The sequence below is a fragment of the Rhamphochromis sp. 'chilingali' genome (genome assembly GCF_963969265.1).
Source record: "Rhamphochromis sp. 'chilingali' genome assembly, chromosome: 22".
Lineage (NCBI taxonomy): Eukaryota > Metazoa > Chordata > Actinopteri > Cichliformes > Cichlidae > Rhamphochromis > Rhamphochromis sp. 'chilingali'.
The window spans coordinates 25784670-25799111 of NC_137950.1; the positions used below are offsets into that span (position 1 = coordinate 25784670).

The 14442-nt window shown below is 41.3% G+C and overlaps 1 protein-coding gene across 1 annotated transcript in view; it reads right to left on the reverse strand.

The window, feature by feature from the left end:
• Positions 1-14442, reverse strand: part of thrab (thyroid hormone receptor alpha b) — a 168591-nt gene that overhangs the window by 135344 nt on the left and 18805 nt on the right. Inside the window, exon 2 of the mRNA XM_080872288.1 lies at positions 8418-8500. The gene's annotated coding sequence lies outside the window, so the exon portion shown is untranslated. The remainder of the gene's footprint in view (positions 1-8417; positions 8501-14442) is intronic.

Genomic DNA, 14442 nt, shown 5'->3' on the forward strand with positions numbered 1-14442 from the left:
AAGCGCTGGAATGCCTTTTTCTAAACTGGTTAACGCTGCCCACCGGTCACAGGCCACTTCTTTCCTCTTCCCCTTCCTCAAGTCTCTTTCCAACGTCTCTGTCAGTTTTTTTTAATCGTTCCTTCTTCTCTCTGTCTCTTTACATCATTACAAATATATAAAGTTTCTGGGCAGATGGCACAAACTGCATTTAACATCAACACTGTGCACTAACGCTCCACCACCACTACCACATGCTGTGATAAACACTCAGTATAGAAAAATATAAGCCAGCATGTTCTTGTATGTACTCCCTCAGAGCTTATGCAACAAAATGACCTACTTTCTATCCAATCAACATTTAATGTACAGTGCTTCTTATCCATGCTGAAGGCGTATTCATTAAACTTGTAAAGCAGCAGTAGCTCAGATGTTTTGGTCCTTAGCTTGAGGTGAAAGACATCACAAGGTATATGTTACCTTTATCTATAGTCCCATATAGCTGAACCGTGACAGCGAGACCAAACACAGGCAGGGCAACGTTAGCCAGAGAAGCAAAATGATCTGTCTGGTGTGGCTGAGCGTGTTTTCTGGCACCACAGGGACAGGCTGGACTGTATACTACATATATAACATGGCGGGGGGGCCAAAATGTTTGGGCAGGATCTTGTGCCTGCTGCACCTGTTACGTGACTCAACTGACACCACTTTCGGAAACATTAACAAGTGGGGAGGGGGCACTGATTTTTTTAAGGGAAAAGAACTAAATGCACCCATTTAATAAACATGAGGGAAATGTGAACTGGGGTTTGGTGCTTAATGGAGTATAAAGTATTCATAAAACAGCCATTAAATCAAATGTGTGCAATTACTTGAAACTATTAATTTCATTTTACCTTCATTTAAACAAGCGGTGACAACTTGTTTTAGTTCTTTCATAGGGAAACAGATGCAGCAATTTCAACAAGCTTAAAAGTCAACATTTGGCATGACTACATTTAATCTTCATCAAAGCTTAAACTCTCTTAAGCAAGATTTCTTGTCATTTGTTTAAATAGTCTTCAGGTATAGTTTTCCAGGCTTCTCGAAGGGCTTTCAAAGTTCTTCTTTGGAACTTTGGGTCTTCGTTAGCAGCTTTTGATCCCTCTAAATACAAACTGCTTCAAATATTGCACAATGACAGTTTATAATTCAACTGATTTTGACAAGATCTCCAACAAAACTTGCTGAAATTCTGCCCCAAACCAAGACAAAGCCTCCATCGTGTTTTACAGACGGCTGTAGACGTTGTATTTCTTTCCTGGACTTTCTCTGTGCATATTATTGATGATTTGATCCAAAAAATTTCAGATTTGATTTAATCACCCTATAAGACCTGTTTTCACCTGTTTCAGTTCAGTTATTAAGTAATTTTGTTCCAAATTTCCTTCCAATTCAGAGATGTGACTTTCGATGAGGTTTCGTTCAACAGCAGGTGGATCAACTGAAGGACTAGATGCATCTTTCCTGTTTCTTAGGGACATGCCTTTTAGCTACTGTTCATCTGCTGTAGATATTTTGAGGCCTTTTACACCTTCTGTTATCTTCCACATATCCAGGTTTGTCAAAAAAACAAAAACATCCCAGCCAATGTCCAAAAGAAATCTTTGAAAGACTTTCAAAAATCCTAGAAAACTATTGTTCAAGACCACTTAAAAAATTACAAGAGGGTCTGGCTCCTTGGAAACAAAACATAAAGAAAAGGGGGGTGGCTCAAGATTTTTACAAAGTAGACAAATTAGAGTAATTAATGACTTTTATTAGTGGAGTAGTTCTGGCCCCCTCGGCTGGTTTTTGACACGTGACAGACTGTTTACACATAATGCTATTTTGGAAAAAGCTGCACGACCATGTTCGTTATTTTGAGTGTGCAAAACCTCAGGACTCCACTAACCTGTCTGTTATATGGATGCATTAAAATGTCAACATTTAAAGAAACTTGTATTCCTGTCAGATTTGCTGCCGCTGCGGTGTATGGAAACACAAGCTCCCCGTGAAACCTGTGAACTTAGAAAAATGTTTCCAGCTTGGGTTGCTAAAAGAACTGCCTCATTGTTACTTTGAAACTAGATAGCAGTCGATACAATCAGATCTGTTTCACACCAGGAAGTACAGTTGGCTGTCTGACAGGAGCTGTTGCAGTGACAAGCAATTCAAAGAGCCTGGTGAAGACTTAGTGTTGCAGTATGTGATCTGAATGGAACAACGGCATGTGGCTGCAATCATGGCTTACAAAGTGGGAGGAATATAAAAGAGAAGTCAGTTCTGTAGCCGATTAAAGTGCACTGCCTGTGCAGTGAGCTGCTGCCTATTTTACATGAATCTAACGTCATTTTTTTCAATGACAGTGTGACACGATAGCAAAACAAGTCAATGTAAACATGTTTGAGGAGTCCCTCAAAAGCATTTGCAAATGAAGTTTTGGTTCATTTATTGTTAAAATGTTGAGATTGTGCAGGACTTAAAGCTACAGAATTGAATCTATTTTTGGCTTTCTTCTTCTGATGCAGCTTTTATTCCCCCCGAAGAAAATGTTAAAACAATTATGATATGAGATCCAGATTTTCATTTTGCGATAGCTGGTCGATTAAAACAAGCTATCAGAACTGTGGATTGTGTTTAGCTCTGCTTTGTTTCGTACCGTGCAACCTCAGGCTAGCACCTCTGCACTTTTACATTTCTATTGTTTTGAATTTTAAATCAGAGGTTAAAGCAACTGTGTGATTACAGACACATTTGGATATCAGAAACCGCTGCTCTGCTGGGATTTTCCCACACAACCATCCCTACCCAGTACGCAGCGGTTCTATGGGCAAAAACGCCTCGTTAATGCCAGAGTTCAGAGGACTGCTTCAAGGTGATAAGCAACAGCACCATAATTAGGCAATAATCAGATGCTCGTCTGCATACCTCAGTTGCAGAAGAGCGTCTGCTCATTTGAGTTACTGCTGCATCTCTAAAGACACCTCAAGGTGACAGCAAGGCAACAGTAACTCAAATAGCCACTCATTACAGCCAAGATATGCAGGATACGCCCAAAATGTTGAAACAGATGGGCTACAGCACCAGTAGACCACACCGACTGCCACGCCTGTCAGCTGAGGAAACTGAGTCACTAAATCTCAATCATACAGAGCACCTTTAGGATGTAGTCAAACAGGAGATTTACATTACAGACCTGCAGGAAATGTGACATGCTGTCATGTCGATACGGCCCAAAATCTCTCAGGACTGTTGAATCTATGCCATGAGGAATTAAGGGCAAAACGGGCTCACACTCAATACTAAGTATAGTATACCTAATGAAATGGCTAGTGAGTGTATGTGAACAAGGCTCTCCCTCTCTCGTCACTTCTTTCTCCCCGTGCTGCTCGAAGTGGGAAATATACTCCCGGTGTGTCTTTCGTCTGGTCTGTTTATTTTGCGTTTGGGCCACACAGCAAGTATTTCAGAGGGTGAGCGAGTGCATCTCGGTGAGTGCAGGCTCCTCTGGACTTTAACTTTTAACTAGAGCACCTTCATATATGAAGATTAAAAGTCTAGCACTGAAGTGGGGCCAACAAACAAAGGACAGGAAGAAGAGTAGATGGTGCTGAGTACTATTTCCTTCCCTGTTGTGCCATTGTGCCAGTTATCTTGTCTACAACAAAGCAGTACAAATCATGTAATGAAAAGAATGCAGTTGAAAGACAATCTAAACAGGCTGTGTTGGTAAAATATATTTAATATGTATTTCACGTTATCTTTTTTTCTGTGCAGCACCAATAAACTACAGTTCAAATACAAACGCGGCCCTCAGGGGTAGCTACGTTACACCACAAAACCTTTCTAATCTTTACCAATTGCGGTTTGCACTTTTCCGCTTTGACCCCAAGCAGAGCTCGCCTTTAATACAGATGTTGGCGTGATCACAAAGAAATGAATGAAATAAGTATCAGGAGACCTGCAAAAGAGGAACATTTTGTGCTTTGCAGAAAAGAGGCAAAAACCACTTCCTGTGAGTGAATGAGAGAGCCGTCCCAAAAACCACACAGTTTCATAAAAATACCACACACGCTACCTCGATAATGCTGCAGCCTAACATTATAGCTGCCCCTTGTTTACAACACAATAAACCCATACGCTGGAAAGCAAAGAGCACTTGCGCTGCACAAAAAGAAAGAAAGAAAAAAAACCACAATAAGATAACAGTGTCATGTCTCTACTGCTTCACTGACACCCAGCCATGTTTCCAGCCAAAACGCAGGTAAACCCGCACCTGGTATTAGTCAGTGTCATTATTCAGTTATTGTTTCCATTGTTCCTGGAAATATCAAATGAAACCCTTGCTTCCTTGCAGAATAAAACTGCACTAAATTGACGCTACTCATTTCTGTCCAATCGTCCTAGAGTCTCGAGGCAGGTTATTAAGTTACTTTATTGATCACCAATGTGGAGGGGGAAAAAAGCTCATTCAAATGTCACAGAAAAGGAGACAGCATTAATACAGAGACAGCCTGAACGCTCATCTGTCTGACTGAAATGGTTTCAGTTTAAATGTCACTGTGTCTCTCTTCTACGCAGCTTTGACTGTCATACAGTTTATGTCTTCCCGTTAGTGGCAGCAAAGGCCTGAATGGCCATCTGACGAATTCAATTCAATCAAAGTGAAACTGCTGCTTGGTACGCGAGTTGTCCAAAAGCGAACGCTGGGATTACCCAGGGAGGTGGTGAGTCAAACTGTCAAAGAAAAAAAGCAATTCAGCCACTGGCTTTCAGCCCACTCACACTTTGCCTATCCTGCTTTACACATCCCCAGGTACATCCTGTCTGCAGATAAGCAAAGCTCACAGATTATCTTTGCGTGAATCGGAATGCGTCCCATTTGTTTTATCAGCGACTGTGAGCTTGTGGATGCTCATTTGATTATGCTTGCTCTTGTTTATGATTGTAGCTGTGAATGCATTCCCAGGTGGATGTGTGTGTGCGTCTGTTTGCAAGTGTGTGCCAGAGCGAGAAGGTGATTCCCCTGACGGGCACGACAGATGGGGAGGGAGTGGATCTGCTCGTTCTCTCTGCCACCTGAGAGCCACGAGGGTATACAGAGGCGATGCCCGACGCTCAATCCGCTGACAGAGGTTGCTTTGTTTTGATTTAGTCGCTCGGCGCAGCACAACAGAAAAGTCAATTGACTATAATTAGAAAAGGATTATATTGTGGTTTCTGGTTTAATAGCAATTAGCAAACTACAAAACACTCAGACGCCAAGCGTTTCATTTTTAGTCAGTACTACAATTCATAAACTGCGGTAGGCTCTGTCAACTACAGATATTTATCTTGCTGTTACAGAGTTTATCTGTGTGTTATGGGTAATCTGTGTTCTCACACAGCCAGCAAACCTGACCATTTGAGTCAAGAACTTTTATTCAAGTTTATGTCAGAAGGCAGGCCCATTTTAGAAAGGGTTTTTTTATGTATCTAAAATGCACTTGATATGTTTGCACTGATACCTACTATAATGTGCGTCACGTCATCATTCTGTTTCTAATCAAAATGCAATTGAAATACATAATCTCAGTACCACACCTAAATATCAGTTCCACCCTTTTTAGTCAGAAGTAATGACGCAGAAGTAATAACGCCCTATATTTGACACATTTTAAGCTATTAGAAAGATTTCTAACCATTTCTTCCAAGTAGAGGAGTTTGAGCATCTCTGGATCTTGCTCACAAGTGAGGCAAGACTTGAGCAGTAGATTGACACGACACAATAATAACGCAGACTGTGTATCAGTCTGTTGCGGTGAAGAGCAGGAAGGCAAAGCTGCAGATTCACCAGATGATCTGCGTTCCTATCCTCACCTACTCTTGAGAAAGCTCATTTCTGCTGTGATCTCATTCTATCAGTCTGTACCTAAAGGGTGTCTAGGCTCTGCCTGAGAGACAGAGGAAAGAGCTTAGTCATTCAAGAGGGCCTCAGAGAGCCACTATTTGAAGGTGGTTCAGGCACCTAACCAGGTGTCTTCTAGGTGAGGTATTTTAGGCGTTTCTGCTACTGGGTATCTCTGCCTGGACTATTGCCCCTTATAAAACAGATGACGGCAGATCATGGATAGTTGGATGAATGGATGGATGGATTGATTGTTACAAAAACTACTATTTCTGTCACTAAAACAAATTTTAAAGTGTGATGCAGGCTAATGGACTCAGCTTTGAGTACAATAAAATCCAACCGAAAATGACCATTTTATGTCCTATTCACTATGTAACTATACCTTTAAAAACTAGTAGGAGGTGGGGTAACTTTCCCACTGTATGTAGTAAATTCAAACAATGTGATATCAAAAAGAGGAAGAACTTCAAAGCAACTAACAATACACACAGAATTAGAGAACTATAGAAATGGGGAAGCAGCAGTTGACAACTTTCTAATAATTATGATGCTAGTTAGCTCTTTGACGTAGCCAGATGCTATCACACAACTTTTACATTTTTTTGGGTACAAAGGAAACAAAAGTGTTCAGATCAATGTAAGTGTGTAGGAGTGCTCCCACACTAAACAATCAACAACGTGGCATCGTAGCAATGTGCAGTTAGGTTTCAAAAGAGAAGCACATCCATCTGTGGCACCCACCATCATACAGTCAAACCTGGATGATTCAGCTATATAGATAGTACAATCTCCAAAAATATTCAAACTTCTCCTACTTTTCCCTACCTTATTTAAAATTTCATTCAGCATTTTTTAACTATTTTAATTCAATGCGTTCAGCTGCTGTAGATGATTGGACCCTGAATTTCTCTGCTTCATATCTACCCTTTATCTACAGTATGAATGCTTTTATACAGTGCAGAGGAGCATGTTCCTGCCATTATCCCAAATGTCAAAATGAAATTTGGCTCTGCAAAGTGATGACAGTAATCAGCCAAAGTAAGTAAAGATATAGATCCATGCGTCAGTGCCCAAAGCCGCCCTCCGATTGTGACCGACTGAGTTATAAATCCTCAGAAAAACAATGGACCTAATAACACCATATCGGTTCCACATGTCAGAGTCTCTATGTTAATCTCTGATTTATATCAAATCTGTAATTCAAGCTTGTCAACTTCAAGTTCTGACCTGGGACCACCTGCATTTGGAGAATTAGCTAAAGAAATAAAAGCTTGGAAATGTCAGCAGCCTCCAGCTCTCATTCTAATGCATTTATTTAATCAACGTTAGATATGCGGTTACTCTCACTTTCCGATTGTAGACACAGGCTGTTAACATTTATTAGGTTGCAGCTCAAAGCTTGATTGTTTCCTACTCCTCAGCCAACAGAAGTCATTACATATGAATCTTTCACTTTTACTTCTTCTGTATCAGACTCAAAACCTGATTAGGATTCAGCAGACTTCTTCCAATTACTCCATCAACCAGGGTGGTGTTAGACAGTGAGAACATGCATAAAGCAAGAAAGAGATCATCAGTCATCAGGAACGCCGCTTTGAATCAAAGACACGACTCGTCAATGAGGCACAGCATGTTAACATGTAGCAGTTATGATAAAAGGCAAAAATCCAACACGGTGCAAGACACCACTCTTGGGGAAAATCGTTGACTGTTGCAATTTCAGGAATGTAAACTGTCAGACGATACGCTGACCCGCTGCCAGCAGACAAAAAAGAAAAGCTGGCCCAGAAAATGTGTTGCAGAACAAGGTTAATTCCACCATGTCCACATTTTCTGTCTTGTCAAGACTGAGTGATTCCTCAACCCTCCACAACCCTACAGGGATGTTGCACCAGTTGAGAATGTGTTTGCATGGCACGCATAATGCACTGCCCAAACACACTGTTATTGTTCTCAAAGTGTAGTTTCCTTCATTTGCCACACTGAAAAAGCTGCATACACAGGAAACAGCATATGTAAGAATCATTAAGCACATGCAAAATGCAAAACTATCTAGCATGTGATTTCCTTTGTAAATGAAGTCTGGAGCTTGTTCATACAACACATGTGACCCTTGAGGTGCTTAGGTGGCAAATAGAATCAGGTTTGCTAACATAGCTCGTCTGGAAAGATGAGGAAACGCTCTGGATAGATTATTTTTGATCGTTTTCCAATGTTCTGGACATTCTTGACAGGTGGAAACCATGGGAACCTGACAAACATGTCAGTGCCAGTCAATAAGTGTACAGTTCATATGTACTATATATACAGAAGTCTCCTGAAAAACAACCATAAAAAAACCCCATCAACTCTGTACCTGTGGAAATGAGACACTGTGTTCCAGTGGAAAAGTAACACCAACCACCAACCAGGCTTTTCACTGTCAATATATCACAGTACCATTACACTAACAGATCCCATTGACGAAGTCTGACAGTTAATACAAGCCGCCAGCGTTGTACACAAAGCCATGCAAACTTTTTCTTACCTTGGTTGTCAGCTGCCTTCACTTCAGTGCCCTTTCTTTAGATTTGAATACAGCTTTTATCCCAACACAGGTCTTCGCAGACTCTGCAATCAGAAGAGACAATCTGTGATTCTTCGTGTCTTTGCCAACAAAAGCAAAACATTCACCAGGCCAAAAGTTCCAGGGAGTGAAAAGGCTTTCAGAGGAATCCTGTGAGCCAATCCTACAGATAGCCACAACTCGAGCACAAGCAAATCCACATGGCCACTGAAGCATGCATGTACTGCTAAGTCAGGGATGACATGGGAGGAGTCTGGGAGTTCAAGAGAGGAAAATCCCCAAAGGAGGCGCAAGGTTTTCTTGTCTATCAAAACCAATTTTAGATCTTCATGTGACCAGCTTACCACTAAAAAGCTTAGCAGTCTAATCCTTCAACCAAATGAATTGTCTAACTCGAGGCTTTGGCCAAAGGCATCAAAGCGCCGTTATAGCATGAATGTTGCCGAACTTTCAAAGGGGCAGGTATATGGAGTATACAGCTCTCCAGTACACTATGCAGATATTCGCTTTACTGTCTGCTTGGCTTCATTACACTTTGTACAAAAAGACCTTTCAATATTAACACCTATTACTGTACATAAACGAAAGACCCCAGGCAATATTAACAGACATCTCGGCCAAATTAAATATTTTAATCAGTTGCATTAGAAAAACTGAATAATTACTACTCATGCTTCAACACATACTATCAAGGTACTTGCACACTCATGGCGATGCTGATGAACGCCAAGTAAAAAGCAAGCTGAGAGAGAGCACACACGCTAGGCATACCTGCACTTTTTCTAAAGGCTATAAGCATAATAGAGCTGGTCTTTACAGTGGGGCAAAAAAGTATTTAGTCAGCCACCGATTGTGCAAGTTCCCCCACGTAAAATGATGACAGAGGTCAGTAATTTGCACCAGAGGTACACTTCAACTGTGAGAGACAGAATGTGAAAGAAAAATCCATGAATCCACATGGTAGGATTTGTAAAGAATTTATTCATGAATCAGGGTGGAAAATAAGTATTTGGTCAATAACAAAAATACAACCCAATATTTTGTAACATAACCTTTGTTGGCAATAACAGAGGTCAAACGTTTACTATAGGTCTTTACCAGGTTTGCACACACAGTAGCTGGTATTTTGGCCCATTCCTCCATGCAGATCTTCTCGAGAGCAGTGATGTTTTGGGGCTGTCGCCAAGCAACACGGACTTTCAACTCCCGCCACAGATTTTCTATGGGGTTGAGGTCTGGAGACTGGCTAGGCCACTCCAGGACTTTCAAATGCTTCTTACGGAGCCACTCCTTTGTTGCCCGGGCGGTGTGTTTTGGATCATTGTCATGTTGGAAGACCCAGCCTCGTTTCATCTTCAAAGTTCTCACTGATGGAAGGAGGTTTTGGCTCAAAATCTCACGATACATGGCCCCATTCATTCTGTCCTTAACACGGATCAGTCGTCCTGTCCCCTTGGCAGAAAAACAGCCCCATAGCATGATGTTTCCACCCCCATGCTTCACAGTAGGTATGGTGTTCTTGGGATGCAACTCCGTATTCTTCTTCCTCCAAACACGACGAGTTGAGTTTATACCAAAAAGTTCTACTTTGGTTTCATCTGACCACATGACATTCTCCCAATCCTCTGCTGTATCATCCATGTGCTCTCTGGCAAACTTCAGACGGGCCTGGACATGCACTGGCTTCAGCAGCGGAACACGTCTGGCACTGCGGGATTTGATTCCCTGCCGTTGTAGTGTGTTACTGATGGTGACCTTTGTTACTTTGGTCCCAGCTCTCTGCAGGTCATTCACCAGGTCCCCCCGTGTGGTTCTGGGATCTTTGCTCACCGTTCTCATGATCATTTTGACCCCACGGGATGAGATCTTGCGTGGAGCCCCAGATCGAGGGAGATTATCAGTGGTCTTGTATGTCTTCCATTTTCTGATGATTGCTCCCACAGTTGATTTTTTCACACCAAGCTGCTTGTCTATTGTAGATTCACTCTTCCCAGTCTGGTGCAGGTCTACAATACTTTTCCTGGTGTCCTTCGAAAGCTCTTTGGTCTTGGCCATGGCGGAGTTTGGAGTCTGACTGTTTGAGGCTGTGGACAGGTGTCTTTTATACAGATGAGTTCAAACAGGTGCCATTCATACAGGTAACGAGTGGGGGACAGAAAAGCTTCTTACAGAAGACGTTACAGGTCTGTGAGAGCCAGAGATTTTCCTTGTTTGAGGTGACCAAATACTTATTTTCCACCCTGATTCATGAATAAATTCTTTACAAATCCTACCATGTGGATTCATGGATTTTTCTTTCACATTCTGTCTCTCACAGTTGAAGTGTACCTCTGGTGCAAATTACTGACCTCTGTCATCATTTTAAGTGGGGGAACTTGCACAATCGGTGGCTGACTAAATACTTTTTTGCCCCACTGTATATATGACCACTAAAGTAAATTATATTTAACATTGAGTTGTTTTATTCTGAACAGGCCCTTTATATCAGATCAACTGAAGTGATCTGGTAGAAGCAAATTAAATAATGTTTTGTGTGTGTTTGTGTTTCGGACAACACTAACTCAGTCTGATAAAAACGCCAACTCAAAATGGCTCGATTTTATTTAGCTTATTTTTTGATCGTGAAAAAGGGGGATTGAAATGATTAATTAATACATACAGGCAGTGAATGCAAGAGTATGGGACGAACAACCACAGATAATTGAGCCTCGCAATAGCTCAGCTAGGCATGCCAGTAAATTTATGCTCACAATAGTTTCACGCACGCTCTAATCATGTATAGCCATGGCCTACCTCTCCCCATAGGCGATGCGTACAACTGTGCTGACCTCTGTATCCTCGCTCTGCATGACTTCATGCTTTCAGCTATTTAACTCCCTCCAACTCTCCAGCCTCCCACTCTATTAGCATTTAATTGTATATAAACTGCAAAAATGTTTAACACATGCCCATGTTCATAAGATCCTGTATCTCACACCCTGTGGGAGGTGGGGGGTGCAGAGGTTGGTGCCCACATTAATGTGTACTGTGTGAAAATAGAAACAAGCACAAAAAAAGTCTGTTTTACAGCATCACATGAGCGGGGCTACAGGCTAAGATGAATGCATGTGAGTTTCTGAAATTGAAGACAATAGTTCAACCAGAATGTAGTCAGAAAATATGCCAATGACATGGCAAGTTTCACAACTCCTACAAGAAGGCAAAAGGTTGGGCCTTCCTGGGGATTTATGCACAACTACATGTAGGGTCGACACAGCCCGCTACTATTGTCAATGAGCTGTCCGGTACTGTCAGTTCCTCTTGTTTGATTTCCAGCCAGAAAATATCAGTCATCCTCTTTTTACAAGGATGCAGGATATGTTATAGGCTCTGCAAAGATTCACCTCAGAAATCTAAATCTGGTGGATTGTACAGCAACATTGATCCTGTGTGAGTTTGAAGTCTTCTTGTCATTGTTTTAATGGCGCCGAACCAACGCATTGCCTTTTTCCTACTGTTCTTCCAATAACGATGTCCTTTTTTAATGACTATTCTGTTCTGATGACATGTTCAAAGTTGGCGTGTCATATCTTTTGTCTTTCCAGTGACGTTGATGGCTTGATTTCTTCCAAGATTGATTTGTTGGTCCTTCTGGTGGCTGTCTATGGTTTTAATAAAATCCTTCTACAGCACCACGTACAATTTGTCGACTGTCCTGTTTTCCCCAGGAAAACTTTCCCCAACTATAGGTCCCCATGGAGAAAAAAAAAGTGAAAATCAATGTTTTCATCGGCTAAGAAATGTCCTTAGATTTGAAGACCTTATCCAATGAGTTCGTCGTTGCCTTGCCCACTGCGATTCTCCTTTGACTTCCAAGGTAAATGAGGCCTCAGAATCATCATTGATCACAGCAAAAAGTTAAAAATAAGTAAGTATAATAGTAGTAACAATAATCTGAATACAGCTAATGTCAACAGTGCAAAACATCAGGATCCTTTTTAAGGACGCTACTGTTACGTACACACAAATACGTTCACATGCTTATATGTCAAGAGAATAACAAAGTCCGGAAAACAGATGCCTCCCGAGCGTAGTTAACAATGTGACATGTAAAGAAATACGTTCAAAGCTCTGACTGAGATATCCACACACAACTGAACACACTTGGTATCTTTACATCATAATCTTCTGTTTGGCATACTAGATATATTTCCATAGCTTGTATCATTATCTGATGACTTTCAGTCGCAGACGCACATCACCGCTGACACTTTTCCTCTTGACCTGACAGGCAGCACACATAAAATCATATCTTGCACTGAAAAGATAATGATGAAGTTATTCATTAAAAGACAGCTTGTTGGCGGCACAATCAACGGGAATGAGAAACAGAAATGGTGGCCTTTGGGTGTTAGATGTTGTCTCACAGCTGTTGCTGCTTCACAAATTAAAATATAAAGATATGCAGAGGCTACGTGGATTGATTATTCTCATTTTCATTTTATGCTGGGAACACACAAAAAACCACGGTGACAGCTAATAACTTAAAAGGTACTTTTGGCTACACTTTTTTCCCCAAAGGGTCGCTACAGCAGATGGATCTGGGTGTTTTCCTTATTGTCCAGGTTTGTGATGCAACCCACCCCCAATCTATCAGGGCTTGGGAACAGCATTAGTCTCTCCTTCCAGTGGTAGCCAATAAAATAATGGACCTAAAAACTTACACAAGACCTCACCACACCTAATCTCAGTGAACTAATTTCAGAAGCAGTTTGTTAGTGCTACCTAATGCTTGTAAAGCAGGGAGGTCTATTAAAAGGCCTTTAATTTTTAACAGAATGAACCAGAGAGGCCAAGCCTTACTACTCATGGACTGATCAAACGAAAAAAAAAAAGGATTGTACCATCATCCAATCACGCACAACTTCACACCGGATCTCTTCGATAAATTAGCTCTAAGTTGAAGAAATGTACGTTTCTGCAACCAATACTCTTCATTTGATAAGAGTGATCGAGTTTGGCAGCCATGCATTTGATTGTTCAGTTAACCCATATGCTAACCCAGCTCTTAGGACTTGGGGAGGGATAAATATGCATCCTCACAGGTGGCAGAGAGAAGAGGTAAACCTGACAGGAAACCTACATTATAAAATCTATTTAAAAGAGAAATAAGCTGGTGTTTGTAGTTAATGATACTTTATTTTGTGCCGTACACTAGTGCTGGTATGCAAGAAGGGTCCAGACGTACCAAGCTTTAACTTATTAACAACGCTAGCAGTCATTGCAGCAAACTCTTCAGCGGCGTCTTACTCCCCATGCGACATTTTCCATAATGCACCGTGCTGAGCTCACCAAAAATCATAAAGGATCAATCAGACTCCAAAACAGACTTAAAGCAATGAGCTGCGTTCAGGATCAACATGTTAAACATATTAGAGAATTAACAGCTATTTTTAGAGTTTTTATTAGAGTGTAGACTGGAAATCAGGGAGAGGGTAGGGGGCACACACACTGTACCCTTTACCATATAGTCAAACTGCTGAACCAGGTGAGCTACACCAGCACCCTGCTAAGCTATAGCTTGATGTAAATCAAAATGTAAACGTTATTCACGCACTTGTAGGCTCATCCAACCAAGATCTCACTCTGTGAGTCTCGTTCCCTTACAAGTTCTCTTGCTACATGTAAGGAGACAGCACCTCTCCAGATTTTTGTTTTGCTATATGAAAACCCGGTGCTTTATTCTGAAAGAGTTGGAACACAAAAAGAAGATGCTATTCGGAAAGAAAATCCACAGAGCTTGAAGCTCATTGGATAACGCCTAAGTGCTAAACAAAACAAAGGACTTACATGGAGTAACGCATACTAGGAAGGCTTTATTGCACTGGAGTATTAGACAGCTCATTTCTTTATCAGCATTGATTAATCTATTTTGATAGCCAACAACCGGCTTTAGCAGTTGCACCTTTATTGCACTACTATTGTTGTGGTGTTTAAACACGGGCAT